At 41.6% G+C, this 17,985-nt stretch overlaps 1 protein-coding gene across 10 annotated transcripts in view; it reads left to right on the top strand.

Moving 5' to 3' along the window:
• SLC23A2 (solute carrier family 23 member 2) overlaps window positions 1–17,985 on the top strand; it is a 123,052-nt gene that overhangs the window by 19,222 nt on the left and 85,845 nt on the right. For 6 of the 10 annotated variants that reach the window (XM_077116271.1, XM_077116278.1, XM_077116287.1 and 3 more), the window contains exon 1: window positions 10,597–12,269. The exons of 2 other annotated variants lie outside the window; for them this stretch is intronic. The gene's annotated coding sequence lies outside the window, so the exon portion shown is untranslated. Of the gene's footprint in view, window positions 1–10,596; window positions 12,270–12,305; window positions 13,362–13,404; window positions 13,788–17,985 lie in introns of those variants that run through there. 2 more of the 10 variants (XM_077116317.1, XM_077116309.1) reach the window with 2 other exon arrangements.

A 17,985-nucleotide genomic window follows, 5' to 3' on the forward strand; every position in this document is an offset into this window, starting at 1 on the left:
TGCACATTAACTTTATGTTCTTTTGGATTTTTCACATTTTTTACAGGAAGGCTTGCATATGATTATACTCCCACCAGCAATATAGCGAGAGCCACATTAAAATAAAAAGAAATTCTGACAATATTAGGAATTCTTACAGCCAGGTGGGTTTTAAGTTTATGCAGCTATCTGGTTCTGAAACTAGTGTGCCATAGAGCCTGCCTGTCCGATAGTTTGCTGGCTGTTTCCAGGTGGAACGTTCTTCACTCTGTAAACTCTTATTTTTTCTTAGCCACGCAACGTAGGAACCAAATACATTCAGAAAGCTGCTTGAACTTAAGAAATTGGAGGGATAGTTGGTGTGGCTGAAGGTCATTGCTTTGGAGAAACAGCAAAGGGTATATTGATTTGATTGGGATTCTGAGGGGAAAGGATTTGTTGAACATTTAATACCTAAACTGAGAGCTGAAATATAAATAGGAATTTTCCAGTTATTGCAGCATTCCACATAGATAGAATAACAGGCTGTGTTCTGCAACCTTAACTCAGCAATATGTTAGTTTTGAAGTTTAGACCAGCCTGTGATACCACCCTCCCTTCTGCCAACTTCTTGGCCCTTCTTGATGCCCTTTGAGACTGCCGGCTTCTGGTTTGTGATTTTTCTCTCCATGGCCTTCTAGCATCGTCTTGGATGGCCTCAGAGTTTGATGGCTCATGTGGCCTCCAAACCTTGCTGTCTCTTCATCTTTCCTTTTCAGGCAATTTTATTTCTGTCTCATTTCAGCTTTTCCCGGGCCTTGACATCTCCCAGAAGTACCTCGTTTTTGAAATTTTAAGTTTGGAAATTTTCCTCTCTGCAAACATCCTGTCTTTCATAGCTCTCATTTGTTCTCCTGCAGAGGCTCTTATTCCTTGACCTTTGCTTCTTTCTGGCTTCTGTTTTTTTTTAAAACAGAATTCTTCACGAATTAGCCTGTCATCCTTGTATCATTCTGTATCATTCCTATTTTAGTATATGTGCTGCAGAAGCAGGCACTCTGGTTTCTGTTTTTATGTCCCTTTTTACCTGCTGTGGATCTACATTTAGTAGCAAAGCATCTGTTTCTTTCCTCGTTGACCTGTCTGTCCCCAGAAGCTCCCTCAGTGGCTCAGTCCCACTCTATTTTGTGTCTGTATCCTTTCTGTTGAGCTCTGCTGGAGAAAAACCAGATAATGTGATGACTTTCTCTACAGCGGATTTATGAAAGGCTCTGGGCTCAGCTGGACCCTTGATTTTTTTTTTGGTCAGATCTTTTAGTCATCTTTTCCATTTCCCCATGGCAGTTTCCACCCAGTCCTGTCCTTGGCTTCCTTGCTGTCAACCATGACTTCCACCTCTTAATTCACTAAGAAAAGACTTCATTGGATGAGTGCTCCCGCCACGTCCTGCCCTACTACGCATGTGTATTGAGTAATGGTAACTATCTGTGTACATCTCTACCAGCTTTATTATAGGAAGGAGCTGAGGCAACTGCCACACACGATCCATGTGGACCTGTTGTAACAACTTCTAAGTTTTCCTACCAAGGGTACAGGATAACTGCTCAGTGCTCCCTGGGGTCTCATTAGAACACATGGGCTCTAGATCAGGGGGCTGTGTTTGTGTTTTCATAGAAGGTAGGAGTTCAGCTGTGTTGTGACCATTGTAAAGGGAGTGGATGGGTTGTCTCACCGTCCCCCCCCCCCCCCCCCGAGATGGTCAAGTTCATTCGTGACAGTCAGGACTGGAATCTTGATTGCGTCTTCAGTGGCTATTCCTTATCTGAAATAAAAATACTTTATATATGTGTGTGTGTGTGTGTGTGTGTATTTTTTTTTCCCCCAGGGAGAGGTGGGGTTGGGGATGAAGAGGGAATTTATTTCCAATTAAAAAAAAATTGATTCATACACATTGTACAAAGTCCAGCAGCACAGGGGGCAGGCACTGTAACCCCCCCTGGGTAACCCCTTTCACCAGTTTTTGTGTGTTCCATGTATCTTTCTAGAGATATTTAGTTGTGAAGTTTCAAATATAAAGAAAATGAATGGATGTTCTTGGGTGTTAGCTACATGGATCTAGTAGATCTAAATATTTTGCAATTTTTGCTTTTTTTTTTTTTAGAAAATGAAACATTTGATGCCTCTTTGTAACCTTTCCTAATCCCTTTCCCACTCTCTCCATCTCCTAGAGGTAACTTCCTAGTCCATGTTTTAACTTCTGTATTATATTTATGTATTTATAAACTAACATAAAATCTTGGTTGCGTGACTTAAAACTTTAAATGAAAGCTCTCGTGTGGTATGTGCTCTGCAACCTGCTTATTCATTTGAGAATGTTTTTATACTTTAGCCATGTTGACCAAATGTTCATTCATTTTGACTGCTGTATAGACTGAAGGTAGCATAACTTAGATATTATTCTGTTGATGGGTTGATTGTGTACTATTAACAAACGATGCCATAATAAACGCAGTATACTCATCTGGATGAGTTTCTTGAGGGTGGAATATGCTGAGAAGTGGCTTTGGGAGCATGGTATACACATCTTCAGTATGCCAGGTGTTCCCAAGTTGCCCTCCCTAGTACTTTTCTGGCAACAGGGAAGGAGAAATCCTGTTAATTCACAGCCTTGCCAACACTGTATGTTGTGTTAATTGTAGTTTTATCTGATGGGCGTGAAATGATCTCATTTTAACATGTTTGGACCATGGTTTATTTTTCCATTCAGTAGTTAAGGTGAATGTTGTTTAACAATTTGGGGGCTATTATCAATAAAGCCACTGTAAATATTTGCATACAGATTTCTGTACGAACATGAGTTTTCTTTATCTAGGTAGATACCCAGGAGTAGTATTGTTGGATCTTAGTGTAAGTGTATGTTTAACTTTATAAGAGATGGCCAAACTTTTCCAAATGTTTGTACCATTTCATATACCCACCAGCAGTGTTTGAGTTCTGGTCGCTCTGTCCTTGTCAGCGCTTGATATTGTCTTTATCGGTTTTTCTTTTTATTTTAACCATTCTAATAGGTGTGTTATAGACTTCTTTTTTTTTTTTTTTTCAATCATTCCAAAGAATTAAATTTAAAAATCAGATTATTTAAACAGTTGATTTGTGTCTTCTTTGGTCTTGAGTGATTTTTTTGCTTTAATTCAAAATCAGAATTATGTTAAAGTAACCATCCTAACATTTGCAGGCTACTGCTAGAAAATTTGATGAACGTGTGTTTTTACTGAGAGGTAAGTTCAGCATGTTAAGAAATCTTTGGCTCTCAAAATCCAGAAATAGTAATTACCACTCTGGGCTAAATGTGTCTGCTATAAAAGTTTACAATCTAGGCCCTTGTTTTCTTGTAAGCATTTTCTAAAGGAGACCATACCATTGTTTTTCTTTTGTTTCTGGCTTGTTTTGCCTCAACAAATGTCCCACGTGTTCATTTATTCATTTATATCGTTGCTTGCCTCATGACTCTGTTCCTTTTTGGTAGCAACACAACATTTGTTTTTAAGTATACACCATTGTTTGCCAATCCGTTTCTCAGTCAGGGCATCCTTCAACCACCTGCATTCATCCAGCATCATGTAGAGGGCCCAAAGTCCACAGTCCATCAGTACTCTCAATTTTAGATAATTTCATTGTTCCCAAGAGAAAGAAAACCAATAAACCCTCACCAAATAGGAAATCTAAACCTTCTCTTAACTCTTGTCCCTCCCCCCATTATTTACCTCTGTTGTTGCTGTGGTAGTGCTGATGGTTTCCTTTTAAACATAGCTCATAGCATGCAATAGCAGTTTTCCCTCTGTACCCTGGACTCTCCAAAGTGGTTTTTACAATTGTATTAGATACTGTAACACTAGAGGGTGCTATTAATGCTTTGTTTTTCAGTATTTCTAGACATTTTTCTTCACGTTCTCATTACAAAATCAGAGTACTTTGTCTAGCTGATAATCCTGTCTCTTTTGCTATCTTACTCAGTTTCACAGTATGTAGCATTTATTTATGAAGGACAGAGATAAGATAATCACCAAATATGTGAGGTTTTAAAGTATTTTAGATTTTGTCCATAAAAGGAAGACAATTTAAGAGTTTATGTTAATCAAGTTAGATATCTTGACAGCATAAATATTTCTGAAGAATTAAGCTTTCTGCTGTATTTGTCCAAATTTAGCCCTCTAGTATATTTGCCTTATTTCCGTCCTGAATTTACTAACCCTATACCAGTATCAGAATTGAGCTACTGCTAATTTTGTCTCTAATACAATGGGTGGGGCTGGGTATCGAGTGTGGAAAACTTAGAAGAAACGTCTGCAACCATACTTCACCAAGATTGCCACGGTAAACTCCTGGGTGCATAGCCTTCTCTCTTCCTGGCCCTTGCACGTGTATGTGCATGACACTTTAAAAAGGGAGGAATCATGAGTTAATGCGAGTGTAGGAGATATTTTTGGAATGTTCACTTAGTATCTTGCAACCTTTCTGGAGTATTTTCTTTCTTTTTCAAAACCGTTTCGTTAAACAATACTGTTGTTTTTAAACTCATTCTCTTTTTAATTAATTGCCCTTCCAGAATCTTTTTTAAGTTAGACCTTCCAGCCTGTCTTATCTGATGGTCGAATCAGGCTTGCTTCTCCTGTCCCTGACACTCACGGGCACCCCTTCAGGTTTTCCAGGTTAAGTGCCTTGTTGGTTTTCTGGGGCTTTTAGAAGAATATAACTAATGTACTAAGAATTTTATTTAAGAACTCTTGTTTTACCAAATACCTTTTTGGGTTTCTGTTGATGTCTCAGTTCTTCTTCCTGCCTGTTGACCTGTTAAGATGCCAGCTTTTTCCCTCTCTGTGCTTTGTCAGGTTCACTATCAGGACAATGCTAGACTTCTGAAAAGTTTGACAAACCTCTCACTCTCTCCCAGTGCCTGGCGCCATCTGGGCAGCTCCTAGTGATGCTCCGAGGGCAGGAGGTGTTGGCCTTAGGGGCGCCCGGCCTGCAGCGTGGGGGTCCGAGGCCTGAGTCGGGAGGGGGCCGGGTGTCCTCCAGGGGGCTCCTGCCATCCACTCTGGCCCTGCAGCTACTTTCCTAGCTTCTTCCTTCCCATCTCTAATTTCTTTTTACTTTTTTAGGATTTTTTTAAACTTCTTTTTGAAAGAGTTTTTTTTTTCCTTTCTTGTCTGATTATAAAGTTACTTTTCCAGTTTCATTCTCACCTGTGACCCAAGAATAGTTTGGAAGAAAAACGTATTAAAATTTTGACCTTGTGGAACTCATTTGAGAATTATTTTTTATGTCTTTTTTGACATTTTAGATGGACAATGAGAAATAGAAGTGTTCCTTTTTTGTGGGGGTTTAAGTGATCCATGTGGCATGATAGATGGTCAATTTTCACAACTGTTCTTTGAGATACTGAAGGAAAGAACTTTGTTTTAGGTGCAGAGTTAGACATCTATTATGCTATTATGGCATTCATTATATTGGTCAGATTTTCTGCTTAATACGAAATAAAATAAACATGGACCTCAAGCCTGGGCTTCCCCTGCGCCCAGCTGCCCCTTGATCTTGGAGACAGACAGGTATGTTTATGCTGTGATGGTCATTGTGTCTGCATTATTAACAATTGTGGACTTTCAGTGAAAGGGCGTTTGGAACATTAATTTGTGTTTGTTTTATGAAAAAAAAAAGGGCATTTGGAACATTAATTTGTATTTGTTTTATGAGTTTTATGCCTTAATGTAAAATGACCCTTTTACCCCATGTAGTACTTTCTGGCATGAATTCCATCGTCTGACATTAAAAAATAATAATAGTAGGAAAGCATGTATTTATGTTGCTTTATTTTCCTTCCATTTTGTTTGAGACCTGTCTGGGGTGTTGGTATTTATTTTTTGACACAGTCGAGAGTTTTTGAAAAAAATTTCTATTGTGAAATACTTTCAAACTTACAAGACAGTTACGAAATTATTACAAATCCCATTCAGAGGACTCCAACATATCCCTCCCGGTCCCCCAGAAACCTAGGTTTTTTTGTTTTTTAAACATTTTCCTACATTTGCCTTATTGTTCTATTCTTGTCTGTCTATAATCCAATTTCTGAACACTTGGGTGATGTAGGTTGTATGCATTTGCTTTAAAATTCTGTAGGAAGTCGAAAGTGGAGTCACAAGCCCAAACTACAGTAGTACTGACATTTATATTACCCATGTCATTATCTTTATGGGCAATCATATGTCTGCATGTGGCTTTGATCAGTCATCAAGCACCTTGTCTTTTGACCTGCAGAACTCTATTTAGCATCTCTTGGAGGGCTAGTCCGGTAGAGAAGAACTCTCTCAGCTTTTGCTTACCTGGGAAAGCCTCCTGTATTTTTGAAAGGCAGTTTTGTGGACGTAGGATTCTTCATTGGCAAGTTTTTTGCTTTCAGCAAGTATGTTTTCCTTTGCCATCTTGCCTCCATGGTTTCTAATGAGAACTTGGCACTTGTTCTAGTTTACTAGTTGCCGGGATGTGATATATTCAGAGATGGAATGGCTTTTAAAAAGGGGAATTTAATGAGTTGCTAGTTTGTAGTTCAAAGGCCATGGAAATGTTCACATTAAAGCAAGTCTATAAAAACTTCCAATTTAAGGCACCAACAAGTAATTACCTTCATGCAAGAAAGGCTGATAAAATTCAGGGTTTCTTTCTTAACTGGACAGGCACGTGGTAAACATGGCAATGTCTGCTAGCTTTCTCTCCAATCCAGGCTTCTTGTCTCATGAAGTTCCCCCAGGGCATATTCCTTCTTCATCTCCAAAGGTCTCTCTGGCTGGGTGGACTCTCAGTTCTCTCCTTTCTTGTGACACTGTGTTGTCATTCTCAAGCCTTTCCCAAAATGCTTCCTCTTTTAAAGATTCCAGTAAGCTAATCAAGCCCCGCCTGGTAAGACGGAGTCACATCTCCATCTAGTCCAAGGTCAGTACAATTGGGCGCACAACATCTGTGCTGATAATCTAATCAATTTTCCAGCCTACAGTGCTAGATCAGGATTAAAAGATACAGTTGTTCCCACAAAGTTGAATCACGATTAAAACATGACTTTTCTAGGGCACATAATACTTTCAGACCAGCACAGCACTTAATCTTATTGAGGCTCTCTTGGGACATCTTTCTTCTCTGTTGTACCATTCAGAATTTTCTATGTTTTGCATTTGACAGTTTGATTAAAATTTGCCATGGCATGGGTCTTTTTGAGTTTATCCTGTTGGGAGTTTGAGCTTCTTGAATTTGTATATTCAGGTCTTTCATTAAGTTTGGAAACTCCTCAGCCGTTATTTCTTTGAATATTTTTCTGTGTCCTTTTTCTTCTCCTGGCACTCCTACAATACACATAATTGCATGCATTGGTACACTTGATGATGTCTCATAGGCTCCTCAGGCTCTGTTCACTTTTCTTTATTCTCTCTGCTCCTCAGACTGGGTGACTTTAATTGTGTTATCTTCAAGTTCTGTAATTTTCTGCCAGCTCCAATTGGCTGTTGAACTCCTCTAGGGAATTTTGAATTTCTGTTTCTGTGGACTTCACCTCCCTTGGTTCCTCTTCATAATTTCCATTTCTGTATTGATACTCTAGTCTTCATCTGTGGTTTTCCTGATATCCTTTAGTTTTTTGTTCATGTTTTCCTTTAGCTCTTTTGAACATTGTGCTGGTTTGAAAGGATGTATGTCCCCTAGAAAAGCCATGTTTTAATCAAAATCCCATTTTGTAAAGGCAGAATAATTCCTATTCAATACCGTATGTTTGAAACTGTAATCAGATCATCTCCCTGGAGATGTGATTTAATCAAGAGTGACTGTTAAACTGGATTAGGTGACGAATGTCTCCACCCATTTGGGTGAGTTTTGATAAGTTTCTGGAGTCCTATAAAAGAGGAACATTTTGGAAAATGAAGGAGATTTGGAGAGAGCAGAGAATGCTGCAGCACCACAAAGCAGAGAGTCCATGAGCCGGCAACCTTTGGAGATGAAGAAGGAAAACACCTCTCGGGGAGCATCATGAAACAGGAAGCCAGGAGAGAAAGCTAGCAGATGACGCCATGTTCACCATGTGCCCTTCCAGCTGAGAGAGAAGCCCTGACTGTGTTCACCATATGCCTTCTCACTTGAGAGAGAAACCCTGAACTTCATTGGCCTTCTTGAACCAAGGTATCTTTCCCTGGATACCCTTGATTGGACATTTCTATAGACTTGTAATTGGGACATTTTCTCGGACTTAGAACTGTAAACTAGCAACTTATTAAACTCCCCTTTTTTAAAAGCCATCCTGTTTCTGGTATATCGCGTTCCAGCAGCTAGCAAACTAAAACAGACATATTTAGGACCATTTCTTTTGTCTGGTACTTCCTAGGTCTGGTCCTCTTCATTGCTAGTTTCTAATACTTTAATAGTCTCCTTTGCCTAGGCCACCGATTCCTGTTTCTTTGAATGTTTTTTGATCTCTTTCTGAAACTGGACCTCTTGATATTTTAATGCTATCATTGAAGTTCCTTTAGCTAGTTTTCAGCTAGTATTATGACAGAGCTTTCCTTGATTGCCAGGAGTTAACAAAAAGAGAGAGAGAGAGAGAGAGAGAGAGAGAGAGAGAGAGAGAGAGAGAACACCTATCCCAGTCTTTGCAGGTTGACCTCTGAGTGTGCTCCTTCGGGGTTTATCCAGACCGTGAGTTTAAAGCATAATTCCACACCAAAACATGGGTACCTTGCTGATCCTTGCAGTGCTTGAGTCTTGTTTTGGGCATGACTGTGTGGCTCTAGGAGCTCCTCTGTTTGTACAAATGTCTCCTCTTCCCTTGGAAACCATTTCCTCACCATCCCAGGCACATTTACCCTACAGCCATCAGTCCCTTGCTCCAGCCTACATGCCTTGACTGCCCTTCTGCATTGCTCTGTAGGACAGCTCTGTGACTGCTTTTATAGCAGGGTGAGTCCCTCAGGCACCACCTGACAGATGGGGCCTGACATACATGCTCCCAGCATGTGCAGGAGGCCTGCTGTGTACCCTTAGGAACTTGGACCAGGGGTCTACACTGGGAGCTAAGCTGACCCTGTTCAGGGAGGGGAGGGAAGGGGCAGCCAGGTGCCCCAAACCCTGCTTTTAAGTGGCCTTTTTCTTGCCCTGTGACTGCAGTCTTTTAACTCTTTTCTGGAGCTTTGAGAAAGATGCTTCTGCCAGCTCTTGTGATTGTTCAAAGCTCCCATGGGGGAACCGAACCCTGAAGCATCTTACCCTGCCATTGTGGCTGGACCTGTGAGAAGGTTTTTTAATTAAATGAATCTTACCCATATCCAGGTTTAGTTTGTGTTTTAGTCTGTTCTGTTTCAAATTCTAATGGTTTCCTTTAAGTTATTGGAAAAAAAACTAAACATGTTTTCCCCATGCTCATGGCTAAGACTAGGTGGTATCTTTCTTTTTTTTTTAACATGGGCAGGCACTGGGAATCGAACCTGGGTCCCCTGGCATGGCAGGCAAGCGTCTTTGCCTGCTGAGCTGAGCCACCGTGGCCCGCCCTAGGTGGTATCTCTTGATTCTCCTGATTGGAAGAAGGGTTTCAGCATCTTTTTTTTTTCTCCCTTTCTGTAATTTTTATTAATTTGGTCTTGTCACATATCATTGTTATCAATTATGTTTTTTACAATTTATGTTTTTTACGTTCCATAGTGTATGTTTCAAGAATAATTGACAAAAGCATTCAGTTTTATAACCAGCTTTTTTACATTGATGGTTTTGGCACATATTAAAAGCCGTGTACGTAGCAGGATCTCTGATTTTGCCTCTTATGTGGTTGGGATGCAACCTCCAGCTGATCCTGTGCATTTCCAAGTCTGCCATGTTGCTTTCACACAAGAAAGGCAACTTGTGTGGGTGTAAAATTCTTTGGAAAACCTTTTCCTCAGCTCTTTGTAGATTTTTAGGTTCCGTCATTTCTGGTATTTAATGCTGCCGTTGAAAATCCTCGGCTAATCTGAATTATTTCTACACTTTAAATCAAACATTTTCTCATCTTCCCTCGATGTTTCTGTGATTCTGTTATCCTTGAGGTTAAGTTACTTTATTTTGCCTGGGTGGTTCTCAATATAGATTTCTTTTCCATGACTTTTGCCTAATACTAGTACATCCTTATGATTCTTATGGTCAGATTTTTTTAAAAAGTCTGAGTTTTTTATTCTGTATCTTTTATGGTATACCTTTGATTCTGTTTCACTTTTTTTTTAAAGGTTTTTGAGATAATTCACATGCCGTATCGTTTGCCCATTTAAAGTACACAATTCAGTGACTTTCAGTGTATTCAGACTTGCACAGCCATCACCACAATCTAAGTTTAGAATATTTTCATCTTCCTACAAGTGAACCCTAGCATGTTGCCAGTTGCTCTGCATTCCTGCTACCCACCATTCTGGCCCCTCACACCACCCCCTCCACTCCTGCCCCCCCCCCCCCCATTCCTGCCCCAACTCCAGGCAACCACTAATCCACTTTCTGTCTATATGAATTTGCTTCTTCTGGACATTTCATATAAATGGAATCATACAATATGTGGCCTTTGGTGAATGGCTTCTTTGTTCCTTTTGTTTTTAGGTCCAGTTAAGTAGCACTGCTTATTCATGTCTTGACTTTGCTCTTTCTCCACCACAGCTCTCGTTTCTTATCTGCTTTGGCTTTTCTGTACTTTTCCTGGTCTCGAGGAGTTTCTCAAGCCTGCCCTCCACCTCTTTCAGTTTTCTGTGGTTTCACTTCTTTGTACTCCTTCTAAGTTAATTCTGCATTTTTTCAGTTTCCTTATAACTCTTCCCTGTCCCAGCTTGTTGTCTTTTGGTCTCCATCCACTTTCTTCATGTGACTGTCTGATCTTTTTCCTATTTTTTGTTAATACCAACTTCTTTTGAAGTTTTCTTTTGACTCCTTCAATAAATCCTCTCTGAGGTTAGAGTCTTCCTCAGGATGTTTTGAATGCACTTCCTGCTTCAGGATTCAGAAATGAGTATTTTTTCATGGACCACTTGCTGGGCTTTCCTTGGCTCACCCAGCAGCAAGGGGGTGAACTGGCCAAGGCAGGTGTGTCCCACCTGGTTGGTTGGGTGTCAGGTGTGTACCTGTGTCCTGGGCACTTGAGGTAGTGATGCTTCTGCCCTGAACAGTTGCAGTATTTGGCTCCCAGCCTTCGCCCCCATTTCTATGAGGACTTCTCTTTCAGTCCCATAACCTCTACCTCTTATGCCCACTGCAGAGTTTCCTAAGATTATTCACAAATAACACACCTGCTTTTCTCTGGGGATTTTCCTGGTTTCTCTCCCACCTTTATCCCAGGGACTGTATCTTCTGAAATATACCTCGTTGTTGTTTTGTGCCTCTTCTACTCTGCTGAGCCTTGTGGTCCCTGCTTGGAATTGGAACATACAATCTGGTTTTGGGGAGACGGGGCAGGCATTTGCCCTCGAGGGCCAGGGAGTGGCCACTGCCCAGCTTTCCGACAGGCTCTGGCCCTGAACAGGACAGGGAAGATGTTAGTCTGGCTCCAGATGTGGTCAGTGACATTGAGGGCACCCCGCTTCTGGGCTCAGATAGTCTGTCTGTCCTTCGTGTGTCTTGGGGGCCTTCTGCACACCAGTAGCCCGGTCCAGCTGGATTCCAGCAGTTGTGCCTTCATCGTTACAGCTCCTTGTTGGCTCTGCCCATACTTCAGTGAGGCGCATACCTTGTGACCTGTTTTTGATCTCTGAAATTGTTTTCAGCTTTGAAAACACTTTTCCTGGGCTTCCAACTGGGGAAATGAAAAATGACCAGGGAGTAAAGTAAATCTCCCTTTTCACTGAGCTGGGAGCAGTGTGGGTGGACTTGTTTGTCCTGACCGAAGGGTTTGGAAAGAGAGGTTTTAATTTCCCTTATTTGTGTGGGTTTGAGTAATATAATCCCAGCATATGTTTGGTTTCAACAATAGAATAGCCAGCCTGTTGTATAGGAACCTCTTTACATGTTGACTTCAGCAGGCTAACACAGGCATGCAGTAGCCGTTTGTAACCAGGTGGTGGCTGTGGTGTAATGCACATAGCACTTCTGATTAAAGTGAGTTACACAATTTGCTGAGCTGTGTTGGTTATAAAAGCTGAAGTGTCTCTGGCACCTGAAAGCGTCTCATGCTGAGCATCGGGGAGATCACAGGACTGCTCAGACACCAGCCCAGGAGGCTGGGTTGGCTGTCAAGTAAAGAACTTTTTTTCTGGACAGGTTGAGGTTTCACTTCGTAGGTAAGACCACTTCTTGGTGCATAAAACTGTGCTTTGAAGAATGAGCTCTGAAGCTGCATGACTTAATAAGTATGTATGGGTGGCAGTTTCTGGGTACACCTGGTGTGCATGTGGCTGTGACTGCACGTTACATCCGTGTGTTTCTGTATGTGTACAGAGACGTGTGCGTCTGGGCCTACATGTCTGTCTGTCTCTGGGCTTGTGTCTGTGCCTGTGTGCGTTTGTGACTGGGGCTGTGTGTCTGGCTCTCTGTATGTCTGTGACTGCACTGGCATGCATCTCTGATGGTCCAGGTGGCCAAGGACCCTGGGGCTCAAGTTCCTCCATCTGGGTGAGCGGAAGAATTTTCCAAAACCTTGTCCTTGTTGTCACACTGTTTAAACATTTGTAATTGGTCATTAACGTTTAAACAACTCTTAGAAGTCTGTGCCCTTCACTAAGTATGTGAAAAAGACTAACAGTAGAGACCTTACGTGTAGTATTTAAGATGACAGAGTTGGTGTTTTTAGGATGCACTTTTATTTTCTGAGTCTGGTCCAGCTAAGAAGCCCATGTGTGTTGTTTGGTTTTATGTTTTTCTCTATGTAGAATTTTAGCGATTTGATGAAAAGTAGGTACACAGACAAAAAAACATAGATGAAACAGACTTCATGGGAAGGTAGAGTCTTTTAGAGCTGAGTACTTGTGGTTTTTAAATCCTTTTATTAAAGTTTTAAGGTTGTAAAAAAAAATGGGTTCAGACACAAATGCAATATACATCCGTGGCATAGGATTCTAAGATTGTACTCTCTATATTTAATGGATTTATTTTTTATGAATTACCTAGGAGGGACACACTCCTTTGCATGATATAGGTATAGAATATTTAGACTCCCCTTTTCTTGAAGGTCAGGGGAAAGGTTTACTATCATTACTTTGATCACTGTGTACTCTGTATCAGCCTGCCCAGGAATTCATGTCCCAGCCCCTGGTAATTGCTACAGTTTAGGCAAACAATGCAGCCATCAGGTCATTTAACAGGAAGGGTGAAATGTCCAGTGCTCTTTTCCTTGTCTTAGGAGTGTCTGCAGGGAGGAGGAGAGAAAATTCTTTGTAAGTTGGACTGTGCAGCATCAGGGGTGGCGTGGAAAGTGGTTGCAGTAGAGATTTGCAGATGAAATTTCTTTCCAATGATAGGAAGAAAATAAGTGGTTGGGAGAGCTCAGCCAGTGTGTACAGTCCCATATAGGTGAATGGGCAGTTTAGAAATAAAGCATGTAGAGCTTAGCTCTCTCTGCACGTAAAAGAAGGAAATTGGGCTTTGGCACTTGGACAGAAGAAAAGGATAAGAACATCTCGAGGAAGAATGGTGTGTGTGGACTAAAAGAGTAATTCAGAGAGAGGGCTAATAATGATGATGAGTCCAGCAGGTTTGAGGCCATGAAGTCAACAGTCATTTGAAATGCCTCCCAGATGAGGTTGCAACACTTGAAGGTGAACTTGGATCCTCCCCGAGGCTCCCCTGCAGGAGGAGAGAAGGTGCTAGTCCTTGGGATGTGCCTGGGAGGGGGGATGGGCGGCAAGCTGGGGCTCCAGGACTGGTTCGGAGTCCCTGTGTGGGGCAGAGTTGGTAGGGCAGAGCCCGCTGTGGAAGGGACCCTGGGAACCAAGGTTGCCCTTTGTATGAAAAGGGGGAGAACATTGTTTGGAGACATGCAAGAAGAGAAAGCTTTCTTCCCTTCTACAGTAACTCTTGACTGTCTGCTTTCTGTGACTTCCTCAAAAATGACCTTCAGTCATGGTTCTTGGGCCTTTTCTGGCTGCTCCTCTTTGGAGCCATGCTCCCTTCGTCTGGAAGGGAACGGGAAGGACACTGCTTTTGCCCTTGGCTTTGTCTAAGCGTGGATTAACTTCTCTGTGCCTCAGTTTTCTCAGCTGTGGCATGGAGATAACAACTCCCAGAATTTTTGTAATAATTAAGTGAAATCATATTTGTATCTCAGACATGATAGGCCATTGATAATTCTGTACATATTTTTATCTCATCTTTAAAAGTTTCAGTGGCCCCTGTAATGACCAATGATTAATACATTTAAATTAGTGTTAATTAAAAAGCAATGCATTTGTGCAGAAAATATTAAGCAACATGACAGAAATAAATATACCAACACTGGTCGTGAAACTGCTGTAGTTTATACATACATACTCCGATTCTGGCCGTCAGGCTCTACCTTTTGCTGCACAACCTCATCCTCCCCTTCTATGTCCCAGTTGCAAGATTTCCCTGAACGTCTCTGGAGGGTAGGGATTAGGTTTTATTTCTGGGTTTGTGACACACAGGCCCCTGGAAAAATGGTAAAGTTTTCTCCAAATATTTATATGCCTTTTATGTGGAGGAGGTCCTGACCCTGCCTCTATCCCACCCTGTTCCAGGAGCTGGGCGAGGAAAGCCATATCCCATGGAAACATGGAAGAGGAAAAACCAGGCCCAGGAATGCCTCTTGGAGGAGGTTCTTAGCTCCACCTGAGCACAGGGGTGTGGATAGAGCCTGGGGCAGGTGAGGGGTGCTTGAGAATGATGACACTTAAGAAGGTCTTGTCAACCCCGAAGAGTTGAAAGCAGGGACTCAAAAGGATTTCTGTATATTAGCGTTCATAGTTGCATTATTCATAATAGCCAGAAGTGTCCATTGGCAGGTGACTGGATAAACAAAATGTGGTCTATACAAATAATGGAATTTATTTAGCCATAAAAAGGAATGAAGTTCCAATACATGCTATACCATGCATGAACCTAGAAAATGTGCTAAGTGAGATGAGCCAACATGAAAGGACAATTATTGTATGGTTCTACTTATATGAAATGCCTAGAATAAACAAACTCACAAGAGACAGAAAGTAGATTAGAGGTTTCTGTGGACCAGGGGAAAGGGGCACTGGGGAGTTACTACTGCTCAGTGGGTAGAAGAGTCCCTGTTTGGGGTGATGGAAAAGTTTTGGCAGTTGATGGTGGTGATGACAGTACAACATTATGAATGTAACTCATACCCCTGAATTGTACACTTAAAAATAATTAAAATGACAAACTATATATGGTAATACAGTTTTTTTAAAAGGTCTTGTTAAAACTTTGTTTAAATAAAATAGTGAGAGGAAGAAGTTTTCTGTTGGTAGATTCCAGCCATGGTGGGCACTGTAGCAGCTGATACCAAAGAAGTTTTGGCAGAAAAACAAAGATCATGGATGATGTTGTCTCTCAAAGCCTCCAAACAAAGAAGAGGTCAGCTGCCTTAAGATCTTCCTGTATGGTGACTACATCTCTCGCTTAGCAGGGCTGTTGAAGGAGCAGTGCAGTGGCTTACTTTGATGGCAGCTGTCTGGCCATCTAGATAAAACGGCCATCCCTTTTCTTGGCTTAACAAAACTTGTCTCAGGTTGACTTTAAGAACTTTTTTAGGACTTAAGTTTAGTTTGGGACTGGAGCTTATTCTGTAGCTGGGCTTCTCCGACATGTTCCCTACTTACAGAGAAGTTGAGGCCCCCAGAGCACCTAAGCAGAACTTTGTTGGGGGGAGGGGGGAAGGGGGCAGGGCATGGGCAGGATCTTCTGCAGGCAGGCCATGTGCTTTAAGGTCCTGTTTCATTTAATGAGCTTTGGTGAATTTCACTTTATGCTCCATAAGCTGTTTGTGTTCAGTCAGGACCACCTCCTCGGCCCCCTACCCCAGAGATGTTCCAGGAGAATTTGCCATGTTTATTCAGCACCTTTACATCCGCTGGGCCTGCTGATAGGATTCCCAGCTCCATTTCTAGGGGATTCCTAATTGTTCCAGCTGTCTTCATCCAGAGTCCTTTGTGTCTACCTCCAGAGCAGGGTTGTCATCATTGGGGTACCTGGGGGTGGCCCTGGGGATCCTTCCTCCTGGGTTCTCTGCAGGTGGATCCTGGGATCCAGGGAACCCAAGTGAGCCTGGGTCCCCTTTAGAAGTCCAGGCTTTACCTGGCTTCTTCCCCCTCCCCGCATGGGCAGGTACTGGGAATCAAACCCCGGCCTCAGGCATGGCAGGTGAGAACTCTGCCTGCTGAGCCACTGTGGCCTGTTCTGTTTTTTCTACCTGGCATTTTTTTTTTTTTTTTCTAATTTTCTTCCTCTTTAGAGAACAAGCAGATAATCCAAGACGGTGACAGAGGCCACCACAGCACCTTGGAGTGTAGAGGGAATTTTCTTATGGCAGTTTGGGGGTAGTTGGTTTAGGGCCCTGGTAGATGACTGTAATGAAGCCACTCTGAGGCCACACTTCTGCATGTTTTCTCCATCATGATCTCACACTCCTTTTTTACCTTGGCAGATTTCCATGGGGATGGTAGTTTCAGCTTAGCAAATAGCCTGATTTAAATGGGGTATTTGAATGTGCCTTTTATGTCTCTGGGCAGGGCTTGAGTTACATCAGTGACTTTTCAAACTTTTCTTGATTGACCCACAGTACAAAGTGCTTTGCCTTGAAACTTAGTATTGCCCTTTTTGTGAGATGTTTTGTGAAATTATCTGTCCTGCTAAATTTGATTGTTTTAAAACTTCTGGTAGAACTCGACCAAGTTGATTTCATGGTTCAGTAGTGGGTCAGTTACTTACAATTTGAAAGATGAAGGCAATGTTCTTAAAAGTGTTTTGGAGAAAGCAATAGGATGATTGAGTTTTCTTAATCACGCCCTGTGAACATAGCTGTCATCACAAATAATAACCACTACTATATGTTCATTCATTGCTGCTTATAGTTGTTAATGGAATAATTATAGCTAGGATCAGGATCAAAATTGTAAACTCCCTAAAGCAAGACATTTGACATTTTAGGTAACTAAGTCATTTCACTTAAAGGGAGTTGATCATCTACAAGTTGAGGATATTCCGATAATCTTTTTTCACTTTGGATTAAGGGCATTTAGGTCAAATGTTGGCATTTATAGAATTTAATGGGGCAGTCACAGTTCAACTATAATCTCATAATGATGGGATTTAAGCAGAGCACCATGGATTGACTTTTAAAAATATGCTTTATCTTTTAACTTGGCCGACTTTGAAAGTTCTCATTTGTCATCCTTGTATGGACCAGAGTACCAGTTGGCAAGTTGAAGTTTTGCGTTTCCTTATCCCAAAGTTTTTCTTCTTAGTCATCCTCTTACCAATGTAGATGGATTTATGCAAGTGGTGGAAATAGTTTTATCCCACTCGAAGTTGCCCACTTTTGGTGAGGTCTGTTTGGGAACCATTAGTGTCAGAATGTGTGAGCATTCGCTAAAAATGCAGATTCCCAGGTCCCAAGGAAGGTTTATTGAGTCAGATTTGGAGGATGGGAATTTTTTTTAAGTTGGAGGGATTAGAGGAGATTTAAAAACGTTTGTCCTTTTAAAATCAACTTTATTCAGGTATATCTTATATACTTTAAATAGATGTACATGCAAGTAGAGATATAGAACATTTCTGTCATCCCCAAAGTTCCGTCCTCCCTCTCTGCCTGGGGAAACCACTGGTCTGCTTCCTGTCATTAGAGATTACTGTTACCTTTTCTTGAATTTCATTTAAAGGGAATCGAGCAGCATGTCTTCCTTATGTGAGATTCATCAGACATGGGGTTTTTCTACCCTTCAGGAGGAGTCAAGGCAGTTGAATATTTGGGCTTTGCATAGCTGTAAGTTATGTATTAAAAACTGTCTCTGCTAAGTGCTGGTGATGAGAGGG

The sequence above is a fragment of the Tamandua tetradactyla genome, chromosome 1 (genome assembly GCF_023851605.1).
Source record: "Tamandua tetradactyla isolate mTamTet1 chromosome 1, mTamTet1.pri, whole genome shotgun sequence".
NCBI classification, from domain to species: Eukaryota; Metazoa; Chordata; class Mammalia; order Pilosa; family Myrmecophagidae; genus Tamandua; species Tamandua tetradactyla.